Below are 15,081 nucleotides of genomic sequence, written 5' to 3' on the forward strand. Positions count from 1 at the left end.
TTGAGAGAACCCCTATAAATGCACACGTGACCATATGCATAAATCTTCGGCCATTTCCGGGAAGTCAAGAAATAACCTCGGATGTAGTTGTAGGAATACACATATATTGGATGGGTTTGATGCAAAAGGCTGAAGGTATTCTTTGTAAACTTTGGCTCCTTCCGCCGCTATATTGTGCCATGTGAACAAAAGTAGTTTCAGATATAGTTTTTAATTGTGCCAAATTACTTCCGACGATTCTTTCTTATCATGACGGACAAGGCTGAGGATGTTCCGACTGATGTACACAGTCACAGAATATCACTCAGCCCTTTCCTTCAGGTCGTGATTTGCCTCAGGTGAAGTGCACCGCATATGTTTCAATAGCAAAGACTGAGATTGTTCCAACTGTAAGATTTTCTCCTTCCATCGTCATACTGTTGTGTGAACAAACGTTGCTCAGAATATATTTCTTAATGGCGACGAATTGCACCCGATATTTCTTTCTCGACTTGAAGGAAAAGGTCAAGGATATTCCAATTGACAGGGCACCATTCATTCGGACCACTTCAACCATTCTTAATAGACCAAAATATGCCTCATATGTATTTTAACGCTGTAATTTACAGGTAAATTATTCTTTTTTTTCTTCACCCTAAATTTCTTCACGAGTAAAATAACCAAAAACACAATTTATTTGGACCACATCGACTATTTATATGCTTGAATTGACCGCATGATTGACCAAGGAGTTCCCTGTTACCAAAATAGTTTGATACATTAGCAATTTCTGTAAGTCCTTGTTTCGTAAAAAAAAAATAAAAAAATAAACTGAAGTGGTTAGAACGGCGACTTTAGACCAGCGATTGGCAATCATTAGAGGTATGTGTACGATTGACCTTGAACTTGCGATTGCTCACCATAGCGGTCATGTATTCAAACCATATTGGTCACCGATATTATATATGAGTAACCTCAACTTTACATTTTTCAGGGCTATTTAAAAATTAAATGTGATTATTAAGGATATAGTCGTGTCAGTTTAAAAGCCAATACTTTCTCCTTTTAGGAGAAACAAAATAAACTCAAAGCGTTGTTGGGAAATACAGTTTAATTCATAAAGCACATGGTTTGCAATGAATGCTTACTATTTACCTTTTTGGAAATAGATACACATCGGGTACATATACTGTATAAAATTTCCAGTTTACGAAGAGGAAATTTGTAATTTATTTTATGTTAAATACGTTTTTTTATCGTCCTATAAACTTCAGTAAAAAAATATCCTTGACTTTCAGATTTTCCTCTTTGTTGCTGTACAATATCTGGTTTTAAATTGAGTATTCAAAGTTTTGTGAGTTGCTTTTTCATGTATGACCCTGAAGAAATGCCTAATTTGAAGCTGTTTCTGTAAAATACAAAACAGGTAGGATTATATATTGAATATCACCGAACGACCCCTTACACAAGCTAATATTAGCAGAATGGGATGAGCAAATATCTCGGAACAAGATATAATTGTTCAAAGGTTAAAACTGCCATAGAGTACGATTGTGACCTTGACAATCCATAATTACCAATTGCAATATATTACTTCAGCTCGTTTAAATCATTTTTCTGCTGAAGCTTAGAACTGTTGGATGCACTTAACGTCTAAAAGACCCTTAAATGGAAATTTCAAATGAATTTCACTGACAAAGGGAAATCTTCGAAAATCAAACCCATACAGATGAAATAAGAACGATGACTATTTCATTAATTATGTTAGGTGCTTCTACATCTTTTTCAAAATTTTGAAATTTTCAAAATTAGGCTATTGAATCTCCTCAATTTTCCATTGCTTTTAGTATAACAATATAATACAGATATTATTATTATTATTATTATTATTATTATTATTATTATAGCTTAAGCAAAACGAAAAGCTGATTTTCAAAATAATGCCTATCCGGAAGCTTTCCTCCAGATAAAAGTAAAATAAAATAAAAATCAATACTCCTTCATGTACTGCAATATGGTATCTTTATAAAATGATTCAGTCGACAACTGACGGAAGAGAGCAAATTTTTTATTATTTTGTTCTAAAGTTTACAGTTAGGAAAAGGTTTCTATTGTACAAATCTAAGTGCAACTCCACCAGTCAATATGCTATTCAAATAGCATAAACTGACATTGTCGTCAATCGACTTAATTGCTGATCTAATTACTCCTCCCAACATTACTATAGTCAACGTTGTATTAGAGTTATTGACCGAAGTGCTTGTATGAATGTTTTTGTCAGTGCTTAACCTGCATTACCAGGGGAAAGAACGAGAAAAATGTATTATACACTCTTACGTGTCATTCTCTTGTTGGTTAACATTTTGGACACTTTCTGAAGTAATTATCCAGGTCAGGTTTCAAATTCATTCACAGAGTATATACTGTATTTTTTAAAATTATTTTAATTTTTTTTAATCCATTATGTTTTAATACATTGAATGTTTTACTTAAAGCATTACTCATACAAATATATTAACAAAGCCTTTGTGTATTATTTTGTCCCATTAATTATGTATTTCTCTATATGGGTTATATTATTTTGTCCCATTAATTATGTATTTCTCTATATGGGTTATATTATTTTGTCCCATTAATTATGTATTTCTCTATATGGGTTATATTATTTTGTCCCATTAATTATGTATTTCCTCTAAATGGGTTATATTATTTTGTCCCATTAATTATGTATTTCTCTATATGGGTTATATTATTTTGTCCCATTAATTATGTATTTTCTCTATATGGGTTATATTATTTTGTCCCATTAATTATGTATTTTCTCTATATGGGTTATATTATTTTGTTCCATTAATTATGTATTTTCTCTATATGGGTTATATTATTTTGTCCCATTAATTATGTATTTTCTCTATATGGGTTATATTATTTTGTCCCATTAATTATGTATTTTCTCTATATGGGTTATATTATTTTGTCCCATCAATTATGTATTTCTCTATATGGGTTATATTATTTTGTCCCATTAATTATGTATTTTCTCTATATGGGTTATATTATTTTGTCCCATTAATTATGTATTTCCTCTAAATGGGTTATATTATTTTGTCCCATTAATTATGTATTTCTCTATATGGGTTATATTATTTTGTCCCATTAATTATGTATTTCTCTATATAGGTTATATTATTTTGTCCCATTAATTATGTATTTCTCTATATGGGTTATATTATTTTGTCCCATTAATTATGTATTTCTCTATATGGGTTATATTATTTTGTCCCATTAATTATGTATTTCTCTATATGGGTTATATTATTTTGTCCCATTAATTATGTATTTCTCTATATGGGTTATATTATTTTGTCCCATTAATTATGTATTTCTCTATATGGGTTATATTATTTTGTCCCATTAATTATGTATTTCTCTAAATGGGTTATATTATTTTGTCCCATTAATTATGTATTTCCTCTATATAGGTTATATTATTTTGTCCCATTAATTATGTATTTTCTCTATATGGGTTATATTATTTTGTCCCATTAATTATGTATTTTCTCTATATGGGTTATATTATTTTGTCCCATTAATTATGTATTTCCTCTAAATGGGTTATATTATTTTGTCCCATTAATTATGTATTTCCTCTAAATGGGTTATATTATTTTGTCCCATTAATTATGTATTTCCTCTATATAGGTTATATTATTTTGTCCCATTAATTATGTATTTGCTCTATATGGGTTATATTATTTTGTCCCATTAATTATGTATTTCCTCTAAATGGGTTATATTATTTTGTCCCATTAATTATGTATTTCCTCTATATAGGTTATATTATTTTGTCCCATTAATTATGTATTTTCTCTATATGGGTTATATTATTTTGTCCCATTAATTATGTATTTCCTCTAAATGGGTTGTATTATTTCTTTCTTTCATATTTTCCTAAGTTTGTTTTCGATAGAGATAATCTTATGTTCGGCTCCTCCATCCTCAATCTTGCATTCTAAATTTTAACATTAGAAGCAGTTAAATTCTTTATTTCCTAACTTTACTATTTTTGCCTTTTGATGCTTTCGTTAAAATTCAAAACGATCTTCACTGCCACTTTTATAATTTTGAATGTCTAAAATATTATAGTTCTTTGATTGTCTAAACTATTATAGTACTATGAATGTCTAAACTATTATAGTACTTTGAATGTCTAAACTATTATAGTATTTTGAATGTCTAAACTATTATAGTACTTTGAATGTCTAAACTATTATAGCACTTTGAATGTCTAAACTATTATAGTATTTTGAATGTCTAAACCATTATAGTACTATGAATGTCTAAACTATTATAGTACTTTGAATGTCTAAAGTATTATAGTACTATGAATGTCTAAACTATTATAGTATTTTGAATGTCTAAACTATTATAGTACTTTGAATGTCTAAAGTATTATAGTACTATGAATGTCTAAACTATTATAGTACTTTGAATGTCTAAAGTATTATAGTACTATGAATCTCTAAACTATTATAGTACTTTGAATGTCTAAACTATTATAGCATTTTGAATGTCTCAACTATTATAGCATTTTGAATGTCTAAACTATTATAGTACTTTGAATGTCTAAACTATTATAGTACCTTGAATGTCTAAACTATTATAGTACTTTGAATGTCTAAACTATTATAGTACCTTGAATGTCTAAACTATTATAGTACTTTGAATGTCTAAACCATTATAGTAGCTTGAATGTCTAAAGTATTATAGTACTTTGAATGTCTAAACCATTATAGTACTTTGAATGTCTAAACTATTATAGTATTTTGAATGTCTAAACCATTATAGCACTTTGAATGTCTAAACTATTATAGTATTTTGAATGTCTAAACTATTATAGTACTTTGAATGTCTAAACTATTATAGTACCTTGAATGTCTAAACTATTATAGTACTTTGAATGTCTAAACCATTATAGTACTTTGAATGTCTAAACTATTATAGTACTTTGAATGTCTAAACCATTATAGTACTATGAATGTCTAAACTATTATAGTATTTTGAATGCCTAAACTATTATAGTATTTTGAATGTCTAAACTATTATAGTACTTTGGATGTCTGAACTATTATAGTATTTTGAATGTCTAAACTATTATAGCATTTTGAGTGTCTAAAGTATTATAGTACTTTGAATGTCTAAACCATTATAGTACTTTGAATGGCTGAACTATTATAGTACTTTGAATGTCTAAAGTATTATAGTTCTTTGAATATCTAAACTATTATAGTACTTTGAATGTCTCAAATATTATAGCATTTTGAATGTCTAAACTATTATAGTTCTTTGAATGTCTAAACTATTATAGTTCTTTGAATATCTAAACTATTATAGTACTTTGAATGTCTCAAATATTATAGTACTTTGAATGTCTAAACTATTATAGTTCTTTGAATATCTAAACTATTATAGTACTTTGAATGTCTCAAATATTATAGTATTTTGAATGTCTAAACTATTATAGTTCTTTGAATATCTAAACTATTATAGTACTTTGAATGTCTAAACTATTATAGTACTTTGAATGTCTAAACTATTATAGTATTTTGAATGTCTAAACTATTATAGTACTTTGAATGTCTAAACTATTATAGTATTTTGAATGTCTAAACTATTATAGTATTTTGAATGTCTAAACTATTATAGCACTTTGAATGTCTAAACTATTATAGTACTTTGAATATCTAAACTATTATAGTACTTTCACATACTTGAAGATGTTTTAGTACAGATTTGGAATTGCTTTATAAATGACAAACTCCAAATATCCTTGGGTTATATTAATGTCGAATGAAGTATTAGAAAATCAAATTTTCTGGTGATGATCGGTAAGCTTTATGTAGCTGCCTCACAGTATGATGTCCAACGAAGCACGTGTACAAACATCGTACATAACGAGGGTGTAAGCATGACGTCAATAAGCAAGTTTACATCTTATCTGAATGACTAGTTTTCTGTCTTAAGAAAAGTCACCAATGTGGAAGAAAAGAAAAAGAAAGAAAATATTTTTTGTGTGTTTTGTTTAACCAGCAATTCGTTACCTCTCTATTCTTAACATTATACTGAGGAGGTAGTTTACTGGATTTAGCTTTCCCCGACATTGGTATTTACGTTGTCAATTTCTGAGATATTTCAACTTCCTTCAGCTATTATATTTAAGAAAAAAATTTCACTTCATCTTTCACGTTTAATTTTATAACTCGACAGCAGTCGTTGTCTTTAGTATACAAAACCGAAGTTACAGCTAATTGCTAAAGGATTATTTCCCTGCGATTCGTGCATTAACGAGGCACAGCTGCAAAGCGCGAACGGACACTGACCAATTTATGACACACAACACACACACACATAAACAAACCACGAGTGTACTACTGCGGTCTAAAAGGTGACATATAATAATTACAACCCTTCTTCGTTTTAATTAATTTTGTGGATGCAGTGTTTGAGAGTGATGTTGCAAATGCATCAGTTTTGCGCCTCACAGTATATCAAAAGAAATTTTATTATTCCAACTGAATGCAGACAATTTGGAAAATTGTCAGTTGGGAAACGGAGCTCATTCAGTGACCCATAAAAGTAGATTAATTTTTTTCTCCCTCAGATTATGATAATTAAGAATCAGCAATGCTAGTCGGTGATACAAATGGCCATATCTAGATTTCGGAAAATGATGCGTTGGGCTAATGCATTATTTGTTGGTATTCAATAAAGATATGTGTTACATAGTTTGTACACTTTACATACAGTGTATGCAGTGTTATATTCTTGATTTGGCAACATATTAACATACTACTTTATCTGAATCTGATTGGTCGAAGTATGCATATTAATTTCTTGTGCAGAATTATTATGACTGATTGGCTGCGACTATGGGAATTTTACTAGCATAACCTTCTGGAATATTTTTTTTTTGTTTGTTGCACTTTTGGTGGCGCTATACAGTTTCGCATTTTGCATAAGGGTTAGGATTTTAAAGAAAAAGAATGTCCCCGGCTTTCCTCACTGGTTATACTGGCCATTTAAAAAAGACCTTGTGTATCTTAGGTATAATGCAAAGAACCTTTAATTCCCTTTATTTTGGTGTATGATTGATGGGTGTACTATGGGTTATAGAGTATACAGCTTGGCCTTACTTCAAATGTGCACCTTTCAAAAAAGTGCTAGCTCTACTTGGTCATTTTCACTTCCTGAACTTCAGAGGTAAATTGTATAAAAAAGAGCCGATAACTTTTTTTTACATTTTATATATTTGGTAATTCATTCATTGCACTTTCAGAAGTTGGTATTGTCTAGTCTGGCAAAATTCATTTTCCCTATTTTAATAGCTGCTATGTATAGTGTACTTTAGACTAATTCAGACTGATTTTTTAACACAAGGGAGCAGTCATTTTAGTTAGCAGTGTGCTTAAATCATGTAAAATTTCCAAAAGTACAATATCCAAAAGAAATATCATCCACATTACATTAATGTAGCATAGAGGTATGCAAACATTCTCTCCACTGTGCATGTTTTAAATGCGAACTACTTCACCTTACATACGTCACTCTCTCAAAAGTACATATTATCTGGTGAGCGCCACCTTTACTATCAACAATATGGCGGCCATCTTTCCACTCGGTTACCCATGGGGCATTGGGAGAAAAGGTTACGTATGTTGGAATATGGCCAGTTTTTACTACAGGGGCTAATTGCAAATGAAATTAATAGTATCGGTCCATGGATAGGCCTGGGGGTCCAAACCTGTTACTTGCACCACACCCCAAGGGCTAGCGTGGTTTTAATGTCGACATATAGGAGTAAATAAACTCATCTCTCCTTTTGAAAAGAATGTCGACAAACGCTTGTCTCCGAACTGAGAGAATTATCCAGCCACAACATTCTTCCAAATCGTTTGATCAAATATATTAAATTGGCATATTTAGCAATATCTTTAAACAGATGTAGGACAGTTTCTGCATCCATTAATCATCCCTCACATGAATATCGAACAAACGGAATGTTACTTTTTTTCTGCTGTATCCAATAATGCATCTGTTGTGAATGACCTTAGTGAAATCGAAACACTTTCGGCAGAAACAATGTAAACAGTCTCATTGAAATGCATGTATATGGCACATCAGCTACTCTAATGTGATCCGAGAGAACTATATGACATCACACATAAGTAGTATAGTGGGGCGATATAGCGTCAATGGGAAAACGCATTACAGAACCCCCTGGGGTAATATAGCGACAATAGGAATTATCATTACGAGACCTACTGGGGCTTTATAGCGACAAGATTTGTAGCGAAAATGGGAAAGTACATGACAGTTAAGGTGACGTCATGGTACTGACGATTAGCAACAATGTTGCAAGGAGCTGACCTAAATCAGGACCAAAGAGCGGGGAAAAAATATAGAAAGCTTGGCGGGAACGGGACTGACGGGACAGAAACAGAGTTAACACAGACAACAGACAATATATAACAGACAAACAACTATACAACTAACTAAAACAAATCTTAGGCAAGAAAGCAAATCTTTTCGAAGCATATGAGTGGCCATGAAAAGGGCCTTTTTGATTTATCTTAACATCATTCCGTTGACATAAAGGGCATCGCATAGGTCTTCTTCTCTTCCTCAAACTTCGTCTGACTTCTGGTCAGTAGATGAGAACTCTCTTCAAACAGCCTTGTCTCTCCACATAAATTCTTCTTTTCCAAACACTCGTATCCGTAATCCGGATAATTGTCTGTTGATTTCACATACATGGGTAAATCCGTACGAAACAGCATCGACTATACGAGAGTAAATAATTCTATGTTTGTCCACATCTTGTGACGAGAACAGGTGAAGGGATTGCAATGAACTGCAGTTATTTATAGGGTAAGTGCGGATCGAAACGGATTGAGTTTATTCACCAATCCAAACACGAGTTACAAAATTCAGTCTCAACACGGAGTCAGTCTTCTAATCCGAAGAGTGGCCTGTGACGTCACATTCCCTATATAGATGCGCTAGCGTCTCTGTCTAGTCTATCCATGCGACACAGTTTTCAAACATGACGGAAACTAAGAAGACAATGAATTGGGGTGCACTGGCAGTGGAGACGGGAAGCAATGGAATATCAGCGGCTGCCAAAGTCAACACAGGTCTACTTCAGAAGAGGTTGATTTTAATTGGGACTTAGTGGGTTTTCTTTATTCTTCGCAAGAATTTGTTCCGGTACCAGTACTATCGCCACCTTCTCCTTCTTTACCACACGTCGATGATTTTAAACAGAGACAGAAAGAAGAATTGGAGAAATTTTTACGGCAGCAGAAGCAAGCGGAACAAGCTTTTCTCCTTCAACAACAACAGCGAGAAGACAAAGAGGCAAGAAGGAAACGACAGGACGAAGCAGCAGAGAAGAAACAAGGTCTAAGAGAGAAGGAGGACAGTGAAAGTCAAACGGTAACGGTACTCTTAGACATTTTAGCAGAGTTAAGGATCTGAAACAAATGTATCAGACTTCTTTATTACGACCCAAGAGAAAAAGACCTTCCCGAGCCAAACAACCCAACCTTGTTACTACGCCTGCGATACCACCCCTAGTGATTTCTACCAAATCATCATTGGCATGAGCAGTCCAGAAGAAGGTCTTTGCCGTGGCAAAGGATTAAGGTGGTTAAAGATGACTATATCCCATTCCAAAGTTGTTGTTTTTTTATATTTTATAAACAAACAAATTCCTAACGGTCCTTTTCAGTTCCACCCACTTCTCTCGAAAAGAGATATTATTTCAATTGCCCAAATCAATTAAAACTCAAAAGCCCTTTTCACCCATGATGTACGTGTGAGTGAGTACGTGAGTGTAGGTTCCCATTCTAAAAAATCAAAACCAAGAGACACGTTTTCTGTCTAGTCTATTCTGGTACAAATTTTACAATCCAATTCACAACACAACACAACAATTTAAAAAGTTCATAGACTTTTTCTCTGCCTTTTTTCACTCTCCCTGTTTTTAAAATTTGTCCACTTTCATAGGTTTTTCCTCCTCTTCGTCCTCACTTTCTTCTCGTCTTCTTTTCTTCTCTTTTTCTCTTTCTGCACGTTTCTGGGTTTTTCTTCTGCTTCATGTTCTGAGTCCCCCTCTTCCTCTTGCTCCTGTTGTTTCTTAAGGCATTCGGAAGACCAATGTCATTTCTCGTGCAATGATAACAGGTATCTTGACTTTTGTCTCTTCTAGCACCTGTTTTGCTTTTTTGACGGTCTGGACACTCTTAAGACCAATGTCTTTTTTTCTTACAGATATAGCAAGTATCTTGACTTTTATCTCGAAAGGATGGGGAGTAGTCCGTCGGCTTGTCTGAAGAAAGGTTTCTTATGACACCTCGCAAAGCTCTTTTCAGAAGTTCGATCTGTGTGGGCTTTTGCATCGTTCTGCTCGGTTTGAGAGTGAAATGAATCCAATGAAGTCACGCACCCTTTATATATACGCTGGTCTGACATGGATATTAAGTGACCCATGGCGTTTAAAATGTAATCATTTGACTTTTCGCAGTCAAGATGAAACGATTGCATCATGTCGTGGAGAAAGGAGAAGAAACGTGATTTATCGCCTCGTATAGTAGCTGAAGTCTTGGCACAAATTCATGTCAGTGAAGATGACATGAATGAGACAGAATCCAGACCCAGAGAGTCTACACTCAGCCAAAGTTCAACACCATTAGTAAACCCTGAAAAGTACTATCACATTCTAGAGACGGAAAAGCGATCCTGTAGAAAATTTAGAACTACGGCTTACACGTACAGGGTGAAGTTTAAAGATTCAAGTCAAACGTACCACTGGAGAAAGCAAAGGGCTAACATCACCGAGGTGTGGGATTCTTTGTTAACCACTCTGAAACGACCATGTCAAGCCAAAGAAGACGATCGCTTGAGACTTTCCATTCATCACGACAGCTTAAAATCCCCCGTTTGGATCGTGTTTAGCAGCCCCGCAGAATTAACAATTAACAGAATTTCAAAGTCATCAACAAGATTCAACAAATACAACAATCCAGCGACAAGTTTCACATCACCGATGGAAAAGCCATACTGTTCATGACCCATGTCTCTCCCAAAGGGGACTGGACAACGCAGAAAGGGTTATTGGTGGGCGACTTTCGTAGCATAAAGCGTAGCCTCGTCGAAATTAACAACCCTCAAGACCATATGTGTTTAGCCAGTGCCATCGTTGTAGGACGAACGTATGCCGACAAGAACGATACGGTAGAATGGAAAAGAGCCTGGAAAACTATTCAACGATCGAACCGAGCCAAACAACGAGTTGAAGCAAAACGTCTGTTACAACAAGCAGGGCTATCCAAGGCACACCTTGTGGCATTCCTGAAATGCAAAAATTGCAAGATGTCTTGGCTCCACGCTACACCTTGAAAGTACACCCTCAAGAAGTGCGCGAACCTCTATTGTTTCGAGGCAAATATTTCAAAGACGGAAAATACATTCACGTCTATCATCACGATGAACATTTCGATGCCATTACCAGTATCACCGCATTATTGGATATAGTTATTACTGTGAGAAATGTGACTATGGCTATAACAATCGAGAGCAACACAAACGTTGTGGATCGATATGCTCAGGATGTTTGGCCTCTCAAACCTGTCTGGACGAAGGACGACCACGAGTGCATTGCCCTACTTGTCATTGCACTTTTATCATCTCTGCCTGTTACCAACATTTGAAGACGCAAGGTTCACAGCAGAAAAGTGCTTGTCAACGCCTGAGATTGTGCTCTACTTGTGGACAAGACATACGTACCAATAATGCCAAGGCACATGTATGTTCAGGAAAGAAAGGATGTCCCATTTGTCACCAAATAGTGGAATGCCGCACTCAAAATATCAATCACAACAAGATGAAGATGATCAAAAGAAAGGGAATTTCATCTTTTTCGATTTCGAATGCATGCAAGAGACCGGCATTCACATTCATAATTTCTGTGTGGTTCATCGAGAGTGCTAGAAGTGCATACAAGAGCCTATCTTTAGTCATTGCCCTCACTACAGCAAGATTCCTGGAGGACGTGAAAAAATATTTAGGGGACCGAACACGCTAGCCGATTTCGCCCAATGGATCTTAGACCCCATCGACGAGACGTGGAGCCAAGAGGACATTGAAAGTTATGGAGATTGTCATCGCCATGTCACGGTAATGGCTCACAATTTCTCGGGATACGATGGACAGTTTCTTTTGAGATACTATACGGAACAAGGCACCTAACATCCGAAAGTGACTTTGAACGGAGCCAAAATAATTTCCATGCAAGTGGGACAAGTGCAGTTTAAAGATCCGATGAGCCACTTGGCCATGCCTTTGAGTTGAATGCCTAAAACGTTTGGAATGACAGAAATGGCCAAAGGTTATTTTCCGTACTTTTTCAATACCGAAGCCAATCAACATGCCGCTTTACCCCATCTGCCTGAGGCTCACGACCACGACCCTGACAACATGCGCACCGAACAACGAGAAGCTTTCTACGCTTGTTACCAGGAAGAAATGTTAAAGTATTGTCGTTCCGACGTGGACATTTTACGGCGTTGCTGTGGAACAGGATATCTTCCCAGTTTTTTTTGATTCGTGGATCGACGCTTCGCAAGTCATCGACATAAAAAGAAGTGACCATCATGCCCTTTCACACAGCCTCAGCTACCGCAACCACCGCAGTGGTCACTCCTTCACCGAGTTCTTCTCTGCAAGATCTACAAAAACATCCCTTGTGGGTGTGGTGTGGAGAACGTGTGCCTAAAACGCAAATCGCCTTTTTCTGCCAAATCTTTGTGGTGTATTGTGTCATCGGTGCTGCCATTGTTAATAGAGTTTGCAACAAGGAGACAAACAATTGTGGACTATTTAACTGAGTAGTTGCATCGGCAACCTTCTTCCCAATCCTCCTCTGAAATACTCTTCGAACGGGAACAACGGGAGCATTGTGCCCGTCAGTCACCACCCCAACAACAACAACAGCATTTTGGACAGAGACACTTCTCTGACTTCCAGTGACCCCTCGGACAGCTGCAGAACTCTGGAATTATGAACAAAAACAACAATCAATGTTACTTAACCTTACCCAGTGACAGTTCCATGGAGGTGTTTCCCAACAACACTTTGTGCTGTTCCACGCCCAAATTACCTCAGGCCATCCAATTAGATCATGAAGACCATTGGGAAGTGACTGGTGGAAATGATTTACCCTACACAAATTGAAAACATCACTGAAAAGCAAAACACTTTTGAAGTCGAAGTTCTGGACGAAACACTGCGACAAACCACGATTACAACTAAACAACATAAATAATTCACTGCGAATCAAGCAGTACTCAACATTGCTCCTGTATTGTACAGCTACGGGTTTAAAATTAACCCTTGACATTGTTTTAGCGGTCAGCATCTTGTGGACGCGATTGCTGACAGATTCAATACAGCATTTGACAAAGTCCTGACCAAACTAAACAAACCTGTCACCATCGAGTACCATAATGTGGCTCATCGTCTACTGATGTAATTTCCGGAGTAAAAAAGTATAGGTATTAGATTTTGCCCTGAATGGTATGACAGTTTGGGCGGGGACCTCAATATCGTCACGGATAAGATTAGCAAAAAGGTCACCATACTAATCATTGCCAACAGTCTGGATTTTGCAAGATACTTTCGTTCACCGGTAGAACTGAACCAAGGACTGAATTTGATCTTTGTGTACGCCGATGTGGTGGGACACACGTCGTACCTTAACTGCGTGTCATTCCTTTCAAAGTAGATTCTGCCACGAACGCTGACGAGGAAGGTGGAAAAGCCTATCATGTTCACCGCGAATTTGTAAAACCTCATTATTTGCCCGTCAGTAAGTCGTATTTTGACACTGTCAACATTTCTATAAAAGGAGATCTGGGACAAAATATTTCATTCAACAAAGGGAAAGTCACAGTGAAACTCCATTTTCGGAAAAAATTCTCTAACGAATCGTAAATCATATATCCGGTGTACCGGGGCGTCGCTCGACAACGAGAACATAGTTTAGTAGATATGCTGAAATAAGCCTTTCGTTCGGTGGCCCCAGTTTTGAAACCGATGGTGACACGAGAATTGCACGCTTTGAAAGATGTCACGTTGACACAAGGCAAATAATTTCTCCAAAATGTCATCATCGACAAACAAAACCCTAAAGAAGCATTCTTGAGAGCAGGCAAATATGTCTTTCTGCAAACGGGCAAGGACATTTTGTGCCGACGAGAAATGCCTATAAATGCCCTGAGCGCTGCCAAGTCAAGCATTCCTACTTCCCTGACGCTACAGCAAGGACAAGGCAGAAAGAGTCGACAAAGAAAACAGCCCTTCAGAGGACTTCATACTCATAAAGTTAGAAAGACTAAGAAAAGAAGTTGTGTCCGAGACTTAGACGTTTTTGATTATTAAACCATAGAGACAAAAAATGATGCACCGAGAGTCTTGTGCCTGTTCCAAGTCGGTACTAGATCTGTTTGCCATGCCACCCACTATGATGACGATGAAAGAATCCCAATGGGTCGAATTTCATCCCGTCCCCTCTTTGACGGATTCAGCAACCATCGAGTTTGAAATCAAAGGACAGCCCGAAGACTACATCGATCTGAATAGCAGTTACTTGTATTTGAAAATCAGAGTGATCGAAACGACAGACAATACTAATCCAGAGGACGAAGATAAAGTATCCCCCGTCAACAATTTCATGCATTCCTTGTTCAGCGAAGTGGATGTGTTTTTGAATAGCAAACTGGTCAACAGCAGCATGGATACCTACCCTTACCGAGCGTACCTGGATAATCTCTTGACGTACGGAATATAAACCAAGAACACCCATCTGGATGCATGTGTTCTATGGAAACCTGACACGATTAATTTAGACGATGTAGAGTTTGTAAATCCTGGAGTAGTCAACCGTAAAAGGAAAATCACACAAGTGAACATCAGTTCAGAACTGATGGATCGTTTACATTTGGACATGCGTTTGCAAGAGAAGTATTTGCTGAACGGTGTGGA

This window comes from Sinohyriopsis cumingii, chromosome 4, assembly GCF_028554795.1.
Source record: "Sinohyriopsis cumingii isolate HCF-2022 chromosome 4, ASM2855479v2, whole genome shotgun sequence".
NCBI classification, from domain to species: Eukaryota; Metazoa; Mollusca; class Bivalvia; order Unionida; family Unionidae; genus Sinohyriopsis; species Sinohyriopsis cumingii.